Source organism: Hordeum vulgare, chromosome 1H (assembly GCF_904849725.1).
Source record: "Hordeum vulgare subsp. vulgare chromosome 1H, MorexV3_pseudomolecules_assembly, whole genome shotgun sequence".
Taxonomy (NCBI): Eukaryota; Viridiplantae; Streptophyta; class Magnoliopsida; order Poales; family Poaceae; genus Hordeum; species Hordeum vulgare.
Window position 1 is genome coordinate 363,108,206 of NC_058518.1, and position 19,625 is coordinate 363,127,830.

The window sequence follows — 19,625 nt, forward strand, 5'->3', positions numbered from 1 at the left end:
TACACGGTATGAGGAATTCATAGACAACAGAGCCAATATACATGTATCTTGCCAAATTCATAGTCATCTCGATGACCTTTTCCATCCTTCTTCATGTCTTCTTTAGCTATGTTCTTTGGATTCTTCTTATCAAGATAGTTCGCTCTGGGTGTTGAAGTATTGTTCATTCTTTTGGATATTTTGTTCATTTCTTTGGTGTTTGTTAACGGAAGGGAGTCAAGGTACATGATTACTGGTCCTTGCGCCAAACCATAAAGGTGATCTTGGTTTTCATTTTCACCCTTTTTTTGTTTGCCAATCAATAGCTCCAGCCTGGATCACTTCGACAATGACCTGGCAGAAATCCATCTTTGCCATTTCTTTATAATTCATATTCCTAACCATCATTGCTTGTTTGCTGTAGCGAGGGAAGGTTGTTCCACACAAAACATTGTTGAAAAATATGAGGAAAAATATTTTGACTGCCTCCATGTTTTCTTCTTCTTCATTTATTTCTATAAAGTCATTTAACTTCTTAATTAGATCTGAACGTTTGAACACTGTTTTGAAGCCAAGTTTTGAGTGGAGCTCTTTCATTGATTTGATGCAATTCATTGGCCTTGGTGTTGTATTTGTGTTGCCGTTCTGGTATCCAAAACCTTTATGGATGCCTTCCTTGGTAATCCTTATTTCCTTGTCTTTATCACCATCATTGAAAATTATCATCATGTCGTGTGTGTTCATATTTTTGTAGATGTATGCTGCAAGGTTCCTGTTGATGGATCCGATTATTAAAGAGTGCTCTATGCTACCAAATCCAGCCTCTCTAACATCTTGTTGGTGATGTTCTTTTAGAATTTTCCAAGCTTCATTGACCTGCACAAATACAACTCTTGCCTTGATTTGACATTTTTTGCGTGTCTCTGTTTTCAGTCCTTCGTTGGCTATCATTTGTGCCAATTGTTTCCTGCTTGTCTTTATCCTCTTTGTCCTCTTTCGTTTGTATTTTCCTGTTTCAGAAAAAACAAAAAAATGTTTTGTTAGGAAAACATTTTCAGTGGGAGACAATGGCATCAAATACTTGTAGAGAAAATGTCTCTTACATGATCGTGCCATCCTCTCCAGCATCACTGCCGTCTGCATGGTTGAAATCATCGTCGCTTTTTGTGTTGTCGCCGACGCCACTCGACTCCTCTGAAACTTTGTTTTCAGAATTATCTGCTTCTTCATCCTGCTGTCATTTGTTTTTGTTCCTCCGGATGATGTGTTTTTGTTTGCGGATGGTTTTGGTTCATGAGGTGGTGGAAGTACCATCAGAGGCTTTGGCTGTTGCTTTTCTGCAAGATTACCATCATCTGTGCTTTCTGGCCGCCTGTTTTGCTTGGATTCTTTTGCTTTTTGCCTCCTGTAAGTTATTGTTCTTTTCTGTGGCTGTGGTACGGTGGCAGCTGCCTTTTTATCCATGCTTGGTCTCGCCCTTTTTCCTGGTTGGCTAGGAGAGATGTTGTGTTTTTTGGAAATTTGCAATTAATTTCAAGAGGATTTTTTGAATATCGGTGTCTTAGTGCCCTCCTTAATTATGAGTTAGCAGATAGGGCTTGTGATGGAATATTGACTATAAGCAATAAGACATAGTCTTAAATCATACGATGGATTATACATGAGATATAATTCCTTTGGATGAAAATAAGGTACCATTCGAGCATATTAAAATGCCTTTAATAAGCATTATTTGGCAGTAGATGGCATAGTTCTTTTTATGCCATCACTAGTTAATTTTGTAGCAATTATATTATTTGTTTGGCAATTTGTACTTTGTTCCAGCATATTCCAGCATTTGTTTGTCATTGAAATCACAGTAGAGCAAAAAGAGTTGTCACTTAGAAGCAGAGTTGGATGAGAACAATTACCTTTATTGAGTGCATGCTATGCAGGTATGATTGCTGAATCAACAATATTATCTATTTTCTCTTGCTGTTTATCCATGTATTCCTTTGCACCAGCCATTTTTGCATGTAAAATGAGGTGTTGCGAGAGACCGAGTTGGATTTGACAACAATTTAGGCAGCCATAATGTGGAATAAAATGACATAATCTGTATATGCACAGTTTGTTTGATGCTTGAAGAACAGATGTACCTACTCATGAAGCACGGTTTTTGAGAAACAGGGGCACATTATTTGAAATGGATAAAATGTAGAGATATAAGTAATCATGATAATTATTAGGTTTGATCTCTTATTGTGGTCGCATTTTTGAATCTACAGTTGTGTCCATGTTCATTGAGCTAGTTAACATTTCCGGAGCAAGTGAAGAGTAAAATCATTAATTCTATGCTTGCAAATGTGTAGCTGAGAAGGACCAGCGTTTCATTTCAACTATTTTCCTACGTTATTTCTGCTTGTTAGATAAGTTGAAACAAGCTATTCCAAATCAGATTTGGTGCGGTGCTAGGGTTTTTATTTGGGGAAAATCGCTTCTATGAGCGACCTCGTGCAACGGGTTGGAATGCATAAATGTTTACCTTCAATTTTGCGTGCGGGGATCCTCAAATCCATCCTCTGGTTCTGTTGTTGCTCTTTGTTGTGATCTGCGTCGCCGATTTTGCGAGCCTAGTTCTTCGCCTACAGTCGCCGCCAGCCTGAGGGGATTTTGTGAGACGCACATTTTGACAGCTTGTGTCAAAGTGGAGGGCGGTCGGTGAAGCGCGGCGGCGGTTACCCCGTTGCCGGCGAGACGAGCGCGGTTTCGAATTTTGCCTCGTTACCAAGGAGAAGAGTTGAGCGCGCACGAGGGGAAGTGTTCGAGATTTTCTGTGCGAGAAAGGAGAAGATAGACGGTAGCAGAGAGAAGGAGCGAAACGATGGAACCGCCCCGAATCTTGCATTAAGATTGGTGAACAGCCACCTTGTCTTTTTGCTAGAATTTTATTTTATTATGGTGACACCGCTAAAAATATATTCATGTATTCTTTTTTTTTTTGAACCGGTATTCATGTATTCTTTTAATGTTTCGATTGACATGTTTCAGTTTGACAGTGACGGAGGGGCGGGAGCTAAAGTCTTCCTCGTTCCTAGCTCTCCGCGCTGCACGTCTGTCGTCGATCGCTCTCCCTGGGGGCACGATTATGCAGCCCACAGGTGCACTCTCCTTCATCATGCAGGGCCACTTCCGTGCCCATGTGTGTGGGAGATTGTTCCACTATTTCGGCACACGTTTATTGAGGTGTATAGGCACGGTTCCGTGTGTAGCAAAGCCACGATCGTGTACTGACATTCGGACGGTGACTGGGAATGGACTTGTAGTCTTTGCGTGCATGGTTTTGCAAGCATCAGAGGAACGGTTTTCAACAAGATTATTTTTTTGTCACAGAGGTGGCATTAGTGGCTCACCGTGATGCACGTCTTCCGTTCATCACTCACTCGGGGGACACGGTTGTGCAGCCCAAAGGTGCATGCCCCCTCATTGGCCAGGGCAACATCCGTGCCGCTGCGTGTTGGAGATTGTTGAGCTGTACCGGCAGGGATTTACTGAGTGAGGCACGTGCGTTATTCTGCGACAGGCATGGTGACATATCATGAAGAGTATTGGCAGTGACACTAGCACATGGACGGATGTGAAGGCGGGCAGGTCACATTTTTATGGTAAGCGGAGTCACATTTGTTTCCTCTGCGTCATAGGATTTTTTTTCCACTGACTTGTTTACTTCGAGAAGCCCGGGTGTGAGCTATCTCTGTGCCCCCCGATCTGTGGAGGAACATTTTTTTGTTTCACTGAGAAATCCACGGACATGAAATTTCGAGATACACCATCTGTGGAGGAACATTTTTTTGTTTCCGTGATGCATTTCGCCGAGAGATACACGTGAATTTTTTCCATTGACTGGTTGACTTACGAGTTTAGTTGTAACATCAAATGGTGTCTAAGCATCACTCAAGTGTGCGAAAAACAACCGAAATGAACATTCATACTTCCTCACATCCATTCATTCACTATTATTACTGACCACAGTAAAATAGTACTAAAGTGACCAATCCAAATATACACCACCATCGACCTAGACATAATTATATCTTTAGTATATACGACAACCTTTTGTAATAGTTATATAGCAAAACGTATGGTGCACCGTGTTGGATAGGACTTAACATATAGTTCACCTATGAAGATCTTGAGACATTACCAAAACCCTATTCACGAGAGATCATTGATTATAAGACGCAGTAACTTCAAATCTCACACTCTTGGCCTGCCTTTTCAATGGTTATAAGGACTATTGAGCCAACCCTCGGCTGAGATTCTTCCGCAAAATCGGAAAACTCTGTTAGGTCCATTCTCCCGTCAACTTTTATCGATTTCATCATTGATCTGTTGAAGGCTTACGGTGCCTCTTGGCGGAAGGTATCCAAGCTTGACTTTCAAAGTTCTCACAACTGCTGATGGAATTCTCTACAGCTTGTTATGACATCAAAACAAGAAACTTTTAGCATGCACATAAAATAACCTAATTACTAATGAAAGTCAGAAGTAGGTCAAAACAAATAAAAAATGACTTACTAACGTGCGAGTCGTGATATTTGTGACATTTAGATGATGGACATACGGTATTGTTGGGAAGTCATTTGCTTCGAAGACAAAGTAAATAAGGTCTCCCATTTGTCTGTATGGCTGTTGTAATCCTGCTGTATATACTGTTTGCTGATGTATTCCTTCTGTGAAGCATTAAGCTCATCTAGAGCTAAATAAAAAACATTGTAAGCCAATATCCTTGAAATAATATTGATGTGAAAAAGTACAAGCTGTGATACTGACAAAGAATCTTTGGATACAGTTAATGCAGTTAAAGGCATAAGGGATAATATAGGAAATGTTGTATTTAAAATGAAAAGTACCTTTCAATAGTTTTGTATATAAATATTTAAAAAGGGTTAAGAGCATTAAGAGTAGTTGAAAAAAGTATCACTCGCAAAAGAAAAATAACGACGCAGACCAGAAGTTGTTGTATGGTAGATGAAAAACATATCAACTGATGGTTTTGGTTCTGGTCTGTGACCTCCTCGATATTCACTGAGCCTCAGATCAATTTCAATGGAAAGAACTTCGCTGTCTATGTTTATGATGATGATATCTTGATGGCGAAGGTCATAGTCACTCACTAACTTTGTCCAACCAGGTCCATGAATTTTAGTTGTGAGAGCTTCATGAGTGATGTTGACTTCATATGACAGATCTTCATTTGTCACAAGTACGGTTTTATTTTTGCTTCTTCTTTGAGTGCTCTTTCCTTCCGTTGTTTCAGTGAGGAAATCACTTGTTGCCTACAATAGCATGGTATGTACTATAAAAAATTAGAATGCTTCAATTGGTAAAAAGGAATTCTCGTATACCGTTTTCTGTTATCAACAGATGCAGGGTTTTTCCGATTCCTTAAAAAAATGCTTCACACAGTAGTCTAGCTTATGTTAAAAGATGTACTTTGAAAATTTCAGTCATTACGTCGACTATAGACATCTGCTTGTAATGGTATTAGAGAAACTTGTATTTCGTCCCATGAGAAACCTAACATATTAGTTGTTGGTGCAGGTGTGCACACGGTCACCTAGGGGACCTTTCGGCCCCTTGTGGTTCGGGGGGAGGTCGTATCGCACAGAGAGCAGAGACTACAAAACAACACGATGATGAGACTCGGTGGTTTTACCCAGGTTCGGGCCGCTGTGAAGCGTAAAATCCTACTCGTGCTTTGGTTGATTGATTGGGAAATATGAAGTTTGCACGGAGCTATACCCCGGCAAGGGTGGCCGGGGAGAGCTAGCACGCGCGTACACTTACACTTGGCTCTAATCCCAACGTGACCTAATTTACCAAGTGCCGAATCTCTAAGTGCTCGAATACCCAAAGATCCGAATCCTTTGCTAATTTGCCTCGGGACTCCTTATATAGCTCAAGGGGCGTCCACAACGGAAACTGACATGATCAGATAGCTAAAAGTGCTATCATACCTAACTCTGGCACTTAAGATAGAGTGCCATAAATGCGGCCCTATGCGGCAAGCGAGGGTCCATTCCCTGCAAGCCTCTGCCACCTATGAGCTAGCCATGGCTTGAGGTCTTGACACACTTCTGGACGGGTGTCAACAGGTTGCAACCTGTCTTCCGGCGTGGCGCCATGTAGCTAGCGAGAGCCACCTAGCCGCCTGGGTGCTCCACACCTCATCGACAAGTGACTGGTGTAGCGATGAGGTGGAGCTGTGGCAGGTGTGCTCACACCTGCCGGGGAGGCGCCTTGCTGGGTATTGGTGTGGATGATCACGTCTTCACCCCCGGCAGGTTCCAGGGGTTGTTGGCACGTTTGAGGCTGCCGGAGTTGGTGTTGCTGGCGCCGACGGCCACTGGGGCCATGTGTGCTGGAGTCTTGGTCTTCTTGATGTGCTCCTTGACTTCTCGTAGAGATGCTTCTGTGGCCCTGACCAGACCTCGATGAACTGGTAGCGTTCCTCAGCAGCCTTAGATTGTCGGGCCAGTGGCTCGTCGTCCGTGCACAAGTCAGGGGAAATAAACACCCCTGTTTGTGTACCCCGACAGAAGCCCTCGAGCCTGAGCCATACGTGTCATTGGGATTGTTGGGTTAGGCTCCCTCAATGCACGGACACGTATCGAGGAACCGTTACTCCTCCCACGACCCACATCCATTCTGCGCATTTAACGCAAGTCGTGGGGGGCGCCGAATAGTAGCAGTTAGGGAGTAAAAAAGAGGAACCCCCGGTAGGCAAACGACAGTTCCTTGCAGCGACAGCGAAGAGCCAGCCCCCAACACGTGGCCCCCATACATAAGGAAGGGTTCCTGAGAAGGGGGCGTTGCTCATTTGCATTTTCTTCTCCGCCCCCTATCCTGTCCTTCCTCCTCCAACCAAGAAGCCACTTTTGCTGCCACCGGTCCCTTCACGCGCATTGCCGAATCTCCCGCTGCTTAAGGGAGATGGGGAAGAAGACGGCTGGCGTGAAGGGGAAGGAGACAGCTAAGGTGAAGATGCGGGCCACTGACGAGAAGAGGATAAGAACAGAGGAAGCAGAGAAGCACTGCAGGGAGATGTGTTTTTCTCCCCGTCAAATCTGTACCCCAACACCTTGATTGCGAAGTACACCTACATGTGGGGGATAGACACAAAGGGGCACGGGGCGCCCGTAGTTCTGCCGAATATCCCCAAGGTGAAGACGCCATCAGATTCGTACCACTTCTTTTGTGCGTACTTCTACTATGGCCTCTCTCCCCCTTTTCTGATTTCTTCTGCGCCATGATGGTGACATATGGATTGCATCTCCTGGATTTGACACCCAACGCAATGTCGTTCATGGCAATTTTTGCCCACCTGTGTGAGAACTTCGTTGGAGTCGCCCCAACGTGGATTTGTTCACGCAGTTCTTCATCCCCCGGATAGAGGACAAGAATCACTGCTCGGGGAACATTAGCTGGATTCCCCGGGCCAAGAAGGATGGCTGGGGGTACCTCCGTGGCCAATACCGCGGGAAGTGGGAAGAGTGGAGGGGCGACTGGTGTTGGATCAAGGACGCTGATATGTCCCAAACGTATCTATAATTTCTGTTTGTTCCATGATCTTTCGGGTGACATTGTTATATGTTTTGCTACACTTTCATACCTTCTTACACATATTTGGACTAACCTACTAACTCAGTGCACCCAGTGCCAGTTTTTGTCTGCTGATGTATTTTTTGGAAGGATTTTTACCCAAATTTACAGAGTCCCAAAAATCCTAAGAAAAATATATAAAAATCAGCATGACGGAAGCTTCACGAGCACCAAAGGTGGGCCAGAGGGGAGCCAGGGCCTGCCGAGGCTACCTCCCTGCGCGGCCCCCCTCCTGGCCGCACCACCAGGCCGCCTGGGTAGGTCTCATGCCCTCTGGTGCCGTCCTTTGGCCTATATTTACCTCTCCGATAGGAAACCCTTCCATAATATCCAGAATCGTGAATTTCTCCATCGTTCCGCCGCCGCAGCGCTCCCGAGATCGGGAGCGCCAGAAGATCTCTTTCCGACACCCTGCCGGAGGGAGGATTGACCTCCGGGAGCTTCTCCACCATCATGGACGCTTCTCAGGCGCGCCGTGAGTAGTCGTCCCTAGACCATGGGTCCATGACCAGTAGCTATGTGATGTCTTCCCTCCAATCTTGTGCTTCAGTGTTTAGCCCTTATGAGCTGCCCTACATGATCAAGGCATCTATGTAATTTTCCTGCTATTGCTATGCTTGGTTTGCTGGGATCCGATGGATTATGAGATTATGTTCAGATTGTGATGAGTTATATATTTGATTATCCTTTTATATTATGTTCTTTAGTGATTCATGCATGTTCTCTGTTGCTTTTTATTGCTTTGGATGAGTAGTAGATTGTAACTCCAAGAGGGAGCGTTATGGATGATTATGGCTTCATGCCCCCTGATGTCCATCTTGAGTGACAGAAACATGAGACTAGGGGATGTGTTGTTGCCACCAGGGAGAAAACGATGGTGCTTGTGACCACGGTTGCAAGGATTGTTTACCTTACGCAAAGTTCGTTAATGCAGTTGTCCGTTGCTTTGAGTTTACACTTTGAGTGGGGCTCGCAACTTAATACCAGCAAGATGTTCTAGATAGATATCTCAAGGTGGATGACTAGTAAGTAGATGCTGATGAATAAACGATCTACTTGTCTTGGCGTACTGCCCATTACTTTTGAGCCTCTAACTTTCTAGTAGCATAATTAGCATTGCAGTGCGTTCATAATTCTGTCAATTCCCCAACTGTAATTTGTTTACCCAGCATAGTTGTTTATCGTCTTTTGGGAGAGAGACATCACTAGTGAACATCACGTGACTCTGGTCCATATTACCACCTTTGTTTACACCTCCACCATTTACTGCTTTTATTTACTTTTACGTTGCAATCACTATCACTATTCCCGCTTGTGTTTTGATCCTTTGCAAACTACAAGGTCGGATTGATTGACAACCTCTATGTACTCATTGGGAGCAAGTTATTTGTTGTGTGTGCAGGTCCACGTCTTCTGCTAGCGCCGGAGCAGCGGACACCTACTTGTTGATCCTCGGAGTCCTCCTGGTTCAATAAACCTTATAGTCCGTGTGTAAGGGAAATTTATTGCTAGCTACATCTCCACCTTCCACTTGGGGTAACCAACGAGGGGCGAGAAGTATATCCATCAACTCGTCATCAAGCAAATTTCTGGCGCCGTTGCCGGGGACTCCAGTCTTCAAGATAGGGGAGTTGCACGCTATCCTTTACCTTTTCTTTTTAGTCTTGTTAGTTTGCTTTCTAGTTTTTTCTTTAGTTTCTTATACTAAAAACCACAAAAAATTAGATGACCTCGGCTTAATGGAAAACAATAAAAATATGAGATAGCTTTATAAACTTTATGTTGGACTAGAACATGAAGTGCTTGAGGAGATAATTAAAAAACCTATGGAACTTTATTATTTGCATAACAATTCTGATGGTGGCAATGTTATTAGTATGCTTTCTTTGAATACCAATATTGCTATGACATGGAAAGCTCTAAGCTTGGGGATGACAAGTTTGAAGAAAATGATATTTTTAGTCCCCCAACTTTTGAGGAGTAAATTTTCTTTAATGATACTATGCTTCCTAGATATGATGATAACCATGATGATAATGATTGCTTTACTCTCACTATTCCTAATAAGAAAGATTTTGCTTATAAGAAGAGTAATGATACTTTTATGCTTTTGGATCATGGAAATAATGCCTTATGTGATAGTTACATTGTTGAGTTCATCCATGATACAACTAAAATTTATAATGAGAGGGGGAGACATGGTTCTAAATATCTAAAAAATAAGAATTTTCCCCTCTTTATGTCCAAGGTTTTGAAGCTGCACTTGGTTTGCCTTCCTATGCTTATTGCTTTGTGCTTCAACGAATTATTCTATTGTAATATTCATATGCATAGGAAGCATGTTAGACTTAAATGTGTTTGGTATTTGCTTCTTGATGCTCTGTTTTGTTCTACAACTCTTATTCCTACGAGAGCATCATTAAAATCTTAAGCCTATATTTATGGCTATAAACAAAGAGCTCTTGGGAGACAACCCTTGTTATCTTTACTTTGAGTTTTTACTTTCATTTTTAGTGGTCTTGATGTTTTTTACTACTGTAGCAACATCATTGTATCTTTATTTTCAAGTTTTGTGCCAAGTTTTAGCCTCGATTGCAAGAAAGTTTAAAAGTTGTGACATGCTGTCCAGAAACAGATTCTGTCTGCTTGACGAAAAAATTCGCCAAAAATCATGAGATCATCTTTTGATCTGAAGTTTTTTGAAAGTATGCTATATATAATTGTGTTTCTGGCATCTGTTCTGAGTTTTTTGATTTGAGTTGGAGAAGTGCCCCGAAAAAATTATTTACTACCTGCTTTTTTGTTTTTCACAGATTCTGCCACGTTTTGCGTTTTCATTCTTTTGCAAATCTTAAGCATGCTTTTTTCTTTGCAAAAAACTTTTGGTAATCTTGAGAAACAGTAGCTCTTCATGAAAATCTTCATTTCTAGTAGAGAATAAATTATTTTATTATGGGCACTAACCACTCTAATCAGCTTATGATGAGTTTCGTATGAAGGGAGATTTCAAGTATGCGATGGAAGATGATGAAAGAAGATCCAGGAGTGTCAAGCGCTCAAGCTTGGGGATGCCCCCATGCACCCCCAAGAAATATTCAAGGAGACTCAAGCATCTAAGCTTGGGGATGCCCCCGTGCATCCCCTTCTCCATCAACAATCATCAGTTCGTCCTTCTCCATGCTATATTTTTATCACTTCATATGTTATGTGCTATACTTGGAGCGTCCCGCTCTTTACTTTTTAGTTCGTTTTAGTTTTGTTTGCTGTTCATAAAAAGTTGGAACCTAGCCTTCTTTTTTTGGGAGAGAAACACGTTCCACTCCACCCTAGAACACAACATAAGTTTTCATGCTTATCCTTTTTGTGTGTTCTTTATCTATTCATAGTTGTTGTCATGCTTAGCTCTTAGTTTTCATGCTTCATCTTTTTAAGAGCTTTAATTTAGGTTCTTTTGGAACTCTCTTGAGTTATCATGCTTATCTTGTTTAGAGAGTTGGCTTGTTGCATTGAGTTGTGTGTCTTTCATGAGTAGGTAACTTATGTTGCTATTTAAGTATAGTAGTAACTTGCAATAGTTTTGAGGTATTGATTTGAGTAATGTTTGGACTATTGGTGTCAAGAGCTTGATCCTATTAGTGATAGGTGTCGTATTTTGGGAAATCCGCGTGTTTTTCAAAAACAATTTTTTTTGTTGAGAACTCTAGCTACTAGATGGATCGCTAACCTCTCGAGGGGTTGGCATATATAGAGTACCCTCACGTTACCATGGGTTGACGATGCGCAAGGATAACCAAACACCCAAACACTTCTCCTTGGGGTACTTGTCTCTTTGTGAATCTCCTAACTAGATAGAGAGTTACCGATAATAAGTACATGAGTTCTTCAGAATAATGTGAGTATTCGATTGTTGGCACTTCCACCATCCATATTTTGCTAGCCTCTTCAGTATCGTGCATTGCCATTTCTCATCCTGATAGTTGGTGCAAACTTCGCCGGTGCATCCAAACCCTTGGTATGATACACTCTATCTTCATAAGCCTCATTATATCCTTCCTCAAAACAGCCACCATACCTACCTATTAAGGCATTTCCATAGCCTTTCCAAGATACATTGCCACATCCACCATCTCATGACCTGATCTTCATGCCATACATGCTTTTGCTTGATCGAGGAGCCGCATGCTAGTTGGGCCTTGCCCTTATTATTGCTACATGACGCGCTAGTTTTATTGCATATCCTGCGACACTGGTAGAGACATACATTTGCATACATCATGATAGTTTTCATTTGTCTTTATGTTGAGTACTTCTTATAAAGTGTGAATATCTTCTTTTATTATTGTAAAACATAGAGTGTTGCCCTTAAGTGAGGAAAAGATCCCAAAGAGGACAAATTAAAGATCCCAAAAGAGGACACATGAAAAGATCCCAAAGAGGAAAAATGAGATATAAATAGAAAGAGCCAAAGAGGCCACAAAAAAAAGAAAAAAATGAATAAAAAGAGAGAAGGGGGGCAACACTACTGTTCCTTTTGAAAGATCCACACTCGTACTCCATTGTTATATTTGTACTCTATAGAGATTATTATTCATGCATAACTATGTGGGGACCCTTACACTATAGAACTTGGCTTGTATATTCAAATGATGAGCCTCCTCAAATGAGCTCTAAGTCTTCATGAGCAAGCAAGTTGGCTGCACCCCCACTAGTTCCATTGGAGAGCTTACCTTAGCTCATATGTGCATTCATTGCATGGCAATCCCTACTCCTCACATCATATCTATCATTTGGCTTTCTCTCGCCTATGATTTTCCTCATTGATGTGAGCCTTTCACACCTTTTTGTCTTTCTTCACCATCATTATTCTCTTTGCCATCCTAAGTGCCAACATATCTTGCTTGCGCTCATCCATTGCATGAGTGCTCAAAGTCGAAAGGGAGAGGATCATTTTGACTTGTGCCTGACTAGTGGTCTAGGGGTGAGTCAAAATAAGATTCCGAAGGAGACCAAGTGTGAAGTTTTAGTAGATTGAGTTCTCAATTAAACTACAAAATATTTTTATGCTCTAAACCCATTTCCCACTTCTTGCACGCAAACACCATTTGGAGACATTCGAGTCACGGACAGCGAGAGCTCTTGCACCTTTATGTTCTTACTTTCTAATTTCAATACTAAATATAGACTCTTGCTTGTTATTGTCTTGACTTGAATTGCATATATTAGTGGCTTTACTATAAAGTTCTTATATGTGTGTTAGCATGTCACCACATAAATTATTTGTGTTATCATTTACCTACTCGAGGACGAGCAGGAATTAAGCTTGGGGATGTTGATACGTCCCAAACTTATCTATAATTTCCGTTTGTTCCATGATCTTTCGGGTGACATTGTTATATGTTTTGCTACACTTTCATTACTTTTTACACATATTTGGACTAACCTACTAACTCAGTGCACCCAGTGACAGTTTCTGTCTCCTGATGTCTTTTTTGCAGGGAATTTTACCTAAATTTACATAGTCCCAAAAATCCCGAGAAAAATATATAAAAATCAGCGTGACACAAGCTTCACGAGCACCGAAGGTGGGCCAGAGGGGAGCCAGTGCCTGCCAAGGCGGCCTCCCTGCATGGCCCCCTTATGGCCGCGCCACCAGGCTGCCTGGGTGGGTCCCACGCCCTCTGGATCCCTCCATCGGCCTATATTTACCTCTTGGTAGGAAACCCTTCCAAAATATCCAGAATTGAAATTTCTCCATCGTTCCACCGCCGCAGTGCTCCCGAGATCGGGAGCGCCAGAAGACCTCTTGCGGCACCCTGCCGAAGGGAGGATTAACCTTCGGGAGCTTCTCCACCACCATGGACGCTTTCTGAACATGCCATGAGTAGTCCTCCTTGGACCATGGGTCCATGACCAGTAGCTATGTGATATCTTCTCTCCAATCTTGTGCTTCAATGTTTAGCCCTTGTGAGCTGCCCTACATGATCAAGGCATCTTTGTAATTTTCCTGCTATTACTATGCTTGGTTTGCTCGGATACGATGGATTATGAGATTGTGTTCAGATTGTGATGAGTTATATATTTGATTATCCTTTTTATATTATGTTCTTTAGTGATTCATGCATGTTCTCCGTTGCTTTTTATTGCTTTGGCCGAGTAGTAGATTGTAACTCCAAGACGGAGCGTTATGCATGATTGTTGGTTCATGCCCCCTGAAGTCTAGCTTGAGTGACAAAAACATGAGACTAGGGGATGTGATGTTGCCACTAGGGAGAAAAAAACGGTGCTTGTGACCACGGTTGCAAGGATTGTTTACCTTACGAAAAGTTCGTTAATGCAGTTGTCCGTTGCTTTGAGTTTACACTTTGGGTGGGGCTCACAACTTAATACCAGTGAGATGTTCTGGATAGATATCTCAGGGTGGATAATTAGTAAGTAGATGGTGATGAATAAACGGTCTACTTGTCTTGGCGTACTGCCCATTACTTTTGAGCCTCTAACTTTCTAGTAGCATAATTGCATTGCGGTGCGTTCATAATTCTGTCAATTGCCCAGCTGTAATTTGTTTACCCAGCATAGTTGTTTATCGTATTTTGGGAGATAGACATCACTAGTGAACATCATGTGACTCTGGTCCATATTACCACCATTGTTTACACCTCCACCATTTATTGCATTTATTTTCTTTTCCGTTGCAATCACTATCACTATTCTCGCTTGTGTTTTGATCCTTTGCAAACTACAAGGCCGGAGAGATTGACAACCTCTGTGTACTCGTTGGGAGCAAGTTATTTGTTGTGTGTGCAGGTCCACGTCTTCTGCTAGCGCCAGAGCAGTGTACACCTACTTGTTGAGCCTCGGAGTCCTCCTGGTTCGATAAACCTTACAGTCCCCGTGTAAGGGAAATCTGCTGCTGACTACATCTTCACCTTCCACTTGGGGTAACCAACGAGTGGCGAGAAGTACATGCATCAACTCGTCATCAGACGCCAAAGCCCTAGAGTTCTGTCCCGCACAAACAACTTGTGCCTTGTGCGATGATGACTGGAGTAGCTTGGGTCTCTCCCACGACAAGCTCCGCCCGACACTGAACATGATCACCCACCTCAAAGCTGCTGGGCTGACCATCCAACACATAGGAGCTGACTTCCTTCGATGTTGCATCGCGCCACTGTAGGAGAGGGACAGGTTTGCATGGGAGTCCAACGGCCGTGCCGACTGGATGCGGCTGTACCGAGGGACCGTCAACAACCTCACGTTCTACGACCATGGTTGGCTGTGTGACTAGTTGTTCAACAACATGGGCCTGTTCCATCTGCCGGCAGGGGTCGTCCCCTTGAATATCAACTCCGTGAGGAACCAAATTCTAAAGTGGATGCCAGATTAAAATGCCTCCGGGGTCAAGCTAGGCTCGGCTTTGCCTTCTCTCGAGGACGAGATGGTGTGGCTCTCCAGTGTGGCAGAAAGGGCCACCAAAGAAGTCGAAAACCTGACCGCACCCGCCAGGGACATGGAGAGGGCTTTTATTGCTTCTCGAGTCGCGGAGGACAGACATGCCACATCTGCCAAGGGAGTGGCCTCCGAAGGAGAGGAGGAGTCCGGAGGAAGCGACTCTTCCCGGGAGGAAGATGAGAACCTTTCCTCGGGAGAGGCTATTGGGTTGGTGCATGCCGGGGCCGAAGCTCTCTTGACTGAGGGTGAGGCGGAGAAGGCAACGGAGCCGACCGTGGAGGAAGAGGAGTTCGAGGAGGACCCTCAAGCTCCAGAACCAGGGCGACACCTTTGCGTGCATGTTGGTCAAGAAGCGGCAGCCCCCACACCTCTGCGGGCGCCCCCTAGGAGGAAGTAGACAACATCCAAGGGAAAAGGATGCATGACACCAAGTCGCGAGTGCCCCCGCCCTTCTCAATCCAAAGTTTCTCCCACCAAGCGACGGAGGGTTGCATGGGTGGACCACAACCCACCGTCAAGCCCAACTTCTTTTCTGGGCTCGCCTCTAGCCAAGGCCCCAAATCTGCCATCGAATCCCGACCCTCTGACTCTGAAGGGGCAGAGAAACTCCACCGCCTTCTCGTATGAGTCAGGATCCATGCTCATGGCTTCAGAGTAAGTTCTTTGACCACTAGTGTGGTCAAAGTTCCCCTTCTCTCTCTCTTTTTTGATGCCTCGGCTGACTTGGCGTGATCATTGGCTTGATAGAGACGAGGACGAGGATCCCCTCATGCGTAGGGCCAAAGGGCTAGGTCTACGGCAGGTGACGATCACGCGATAGATACGGGCCAGGCGGGAGATGTAGGGGATAACCCCCATCATGATGCCCCGACGCACTCTCCGCGTCATGGCGGAGACGAAGAGAAGCATCCTCCCATACCTGCCAGGGAGACGAGAGAGGTTCATCAGGAAGAGACCCGCCAAGAGGGGCCTCCCCTTCAGGACCTCTCTGAAACCTCCGCCATGGGGAGGGATTCTCTCGCAAGTGCCTATGTCGAAAAGCCTCCCGCGCAGACGCTGCTGTTGACGAAGCAGAATGGACTGTCCCCCGGCAACTGATCTTGTCGGGGGAGCACATATTCTTGCACGGCAGATCCCGTCGGGTATCCCACTTGCCTGACATTTTATTCCTTCTGCTTTTTTGCTTTCCTTTAATCAACTTCTTGATCCTTAACTTCCTGTCCATTGTCCTTGACCACAGCGTCGCCACCCGAAGAACTAGAGCTGCTGGAAGAGGTGGCCGACATTGGAAAGGCTGCCGCTGCAGAGGCAGACAAGATTGATGCCGCGGAGGGCCAAGGGACGGTTGCTGGGGAACATCATGCATCCCTTGGAATAACATCATCGAGCCCTGGCAGCTCGTCTGCCCCAACCTTGGTGATTGAGGGGAAGACCCCCCTTCAGGCCCTAACCACTGTCGAGTCTCTCCAGAAGGAGGCAGAGTACACACTGGGCCACCATATCGAGCAGCACGACCTCAGGATTAGGAGCATGGTCGACATTGCTCAGAGCCTCACCGCCCAGTTTGTGAGCATGAACATGAAGAGTTGGGCCTACGCCGTCAGCCAGCATGAGGTCCCAAGCGTTAAGCTAACACTCTTCTTCAAGGGCTTGATCGTGGGGCTGAAGACGTATGAGGACGACATGGCGATCTACTTCGCTGAAGAATCGTGGAAGCTGGCCTGCGATAACCTCTTCATGGTCTTGAGCAACCTCGCCTTCTTCCACCCGGAGCTCGACCTCTTTGACGGGTTCAAGAAGGTTCCACGGGACGTAGATGTCTCTGCTGCCGTGGACAAGGCGCACGCTCTTGCCGACAGGGTCCTTACGGTCTCAAGGGTCCAAGGAGGCCGTCGGAGTTAGTTCTGACCCACTCCTACTGTCGCCGTGCTGTCCTGTAGCTTAAGACACAATATGTATCTCGTATTAGTCCATGCACTATTTTTTTTCTTTTGTTGAACTAATATCTATATATAATCGCATATTATCCCCCGTCACTTTCCTTTTGGTATTTGTATGGCTAATCCTTTTGCATGCTGTGGTTTCCCACCAACAATGTGATGCCGTGATTGCCTCGAGGAATAGGTCCTTAGCATTCTGCATGCGAAGACACACTGTCGGCGAGTTTTTCCTCATCGGTCTTTGATCCTGCCGCGGGTTTTGTTGAGCAGGCACAAAACAAAACAGGGGCGCGACTAGGAAGACAACGAGGTTCCATTGCACAAAAGGTTCACCATACAAACAAACCTTGGTCGCGAAGGAGGAATATCTGAAATGTAGGCTTTTTAACGAAAAACCGATGGTTGTGTCGACTTATCTTTCGTTGAGGCCTTCTCTTTATCTAGGCACTCCTTTGCCCACATTCGCCTTCCCTCCTCCCCCTCCATCATTGTTTCTCCCCTTCTTGCTCCTCAGCGTTCGGAAGGCGTAAACCATGGCTGTTCTGAGAGGGAGAGAAAGACATAGAGAGGAAAAAGCGGTACTTGGGGAAATGTTAGTTATAATCTTGGGGCGGCAAGAGCTTGTCGTGCCAATGTAAGCGTCCGCAACTTAACCGGAAGGGATGGAACAGTGAATATGCCCGGCCGAACCTTCCTCTTCCTCCTTCTTGGCGAACGGCCCCGTTACTACCTCAATGCCGGCTACGTTGGGTCATGGGGCCTCGCTATGGCCCGTACGCCGGGGTCCTGATACATCCATTTTGCATCATGTTGTCATGTTGATATTTATCGCTTCTTTGGCTCTTATTTCACTTCACGGTGCAATTCTTATGCCTTTTCTTTCTTATTTTGCAAGGTTTACATGAAGAGGGAGAATGCCGGCAACTGGAATTCTGGCCTGTAAGTGGAGCAAAGTTGACATACCTATTCTGCGCAACTCCAAACACCGTAAAAATCAACGAGGATTTTTCCTGATTTATCAAAAATACTGGGCCGAAGAAGTGTCAGAGGGGCGCCATGGGGTGGCCACAAGCCTGCACGGCGAGGCCACCCCCCATGCCGCGCCATGGGGGCTTGTGGGCACCCTGCTGGCCCACTTGCCCCCTCTTTTGCTATATGAAGGGTTTCGTCCAAGAAAAAATCAGGGTGGAGCTTTTTCGTGGATTCGCCGCCACCAAGAGGCAGAACTTGAGCAGAACCAATCTAGGGCTCCGGCAGGACGATCGTGCCGGGAAAACTTCCCTCCTGGAGGGGGAAATCGTCGCCTTCGTCATCACCAACACTCGTCTCGTCGGAGGGGCGTCATCTCCATCAACATCTTCATCAGCACCATCTCCTCTCCAAACCCTAGTTCATCTCTTGTAACCAATCTCCGTATCGCGACTCTGATTGGTAATTGTAAGGTTGCTAGTAGTGTTGATTACTCTTTGTAGTTTATGCTAGTTGGATTACTTGGTGGAAGAGTTTATGTTCAAATCCTTGATGCTATTCATTACACCTCTGATCATGATTATGATTATGCTTTGTGAGTAGTTTCTTTTGTTCCTGAGGACATGGGATAAGTCATGCTAATAATAGTCATGTGAATTTGGTATTCGTTCGGTATTTTGATATGATGTATGTTGTTTTCCCTGTAGTGGTGTTATGAGAACGTCGACTACATAAAACTTCACCATATTTGGGCCTAGAGGAAGGCATTGGGGAGTAGTAAGTAGATGATGGGTTGCTTGAGTGACAGAAGCTTAAACCCGAGTCTATGCGTTGCTTCGTAAGGGGCTGATTTGGATCCACTAGTTTAATGCTATGGTTAGACGTTGTCTTAATTCTTCTTTCGTAGTTGCGGATGCTTGCGAGAGGGGTTAATCATAAGTGGTATGCTTGTCCAAGTAAGGGCAGTACCCAAGCGCCGGTCCACCCACATATCAAACTGTCAAAGTAACGAACTTGAATCATATGAACATGATGAAACTAGCATGCGAGAGGGGTATCTTCACCACGAACGGAAGCACGAGAAGTTGTTCCTCAACCTGAGGTACGTACTGAAAATATCTTTTATGAAATTCCTTCGGGTATGCTTGAGAAACTGCTGGCTAATCGTTTTACAGGAGACAGATCTTCACATCCAGACTTGCATCTAATCTATGTAGATGAAGTTTGTGGTTTATTTAAGCTTGCAGGTTTGCCCGAGGATAAGGTAAAGAAGAAAGTCTTTCCTTTATCTTTGAAGGATAAGGCGTTGACATGGTATAGGCTATGTGATGATACTGGATCATGGGACTACAATCGGTTGAAATTGGAATTTCATCAAAAGTTCTATCCTATGCATTTAGTACATCGTGATCGGAATTATATTTATAACTTTTGGCCTCGTGACAGGGAAAGCATAGCTTAAGCTTGGGGGACGCTTAAATCAATGCTATATTCATGCCCCAATCATGAGCTCTCGAGAGAAATTATCACTCAAAACTTTTATGCTCGGCTTTCTCATGAAGATCGTACCATGCTTGACACTTCTTGTACCGGTTATTTTATGAAGAGGGATATTGACCACAAGTGGAATTTATTGGAAAGAAT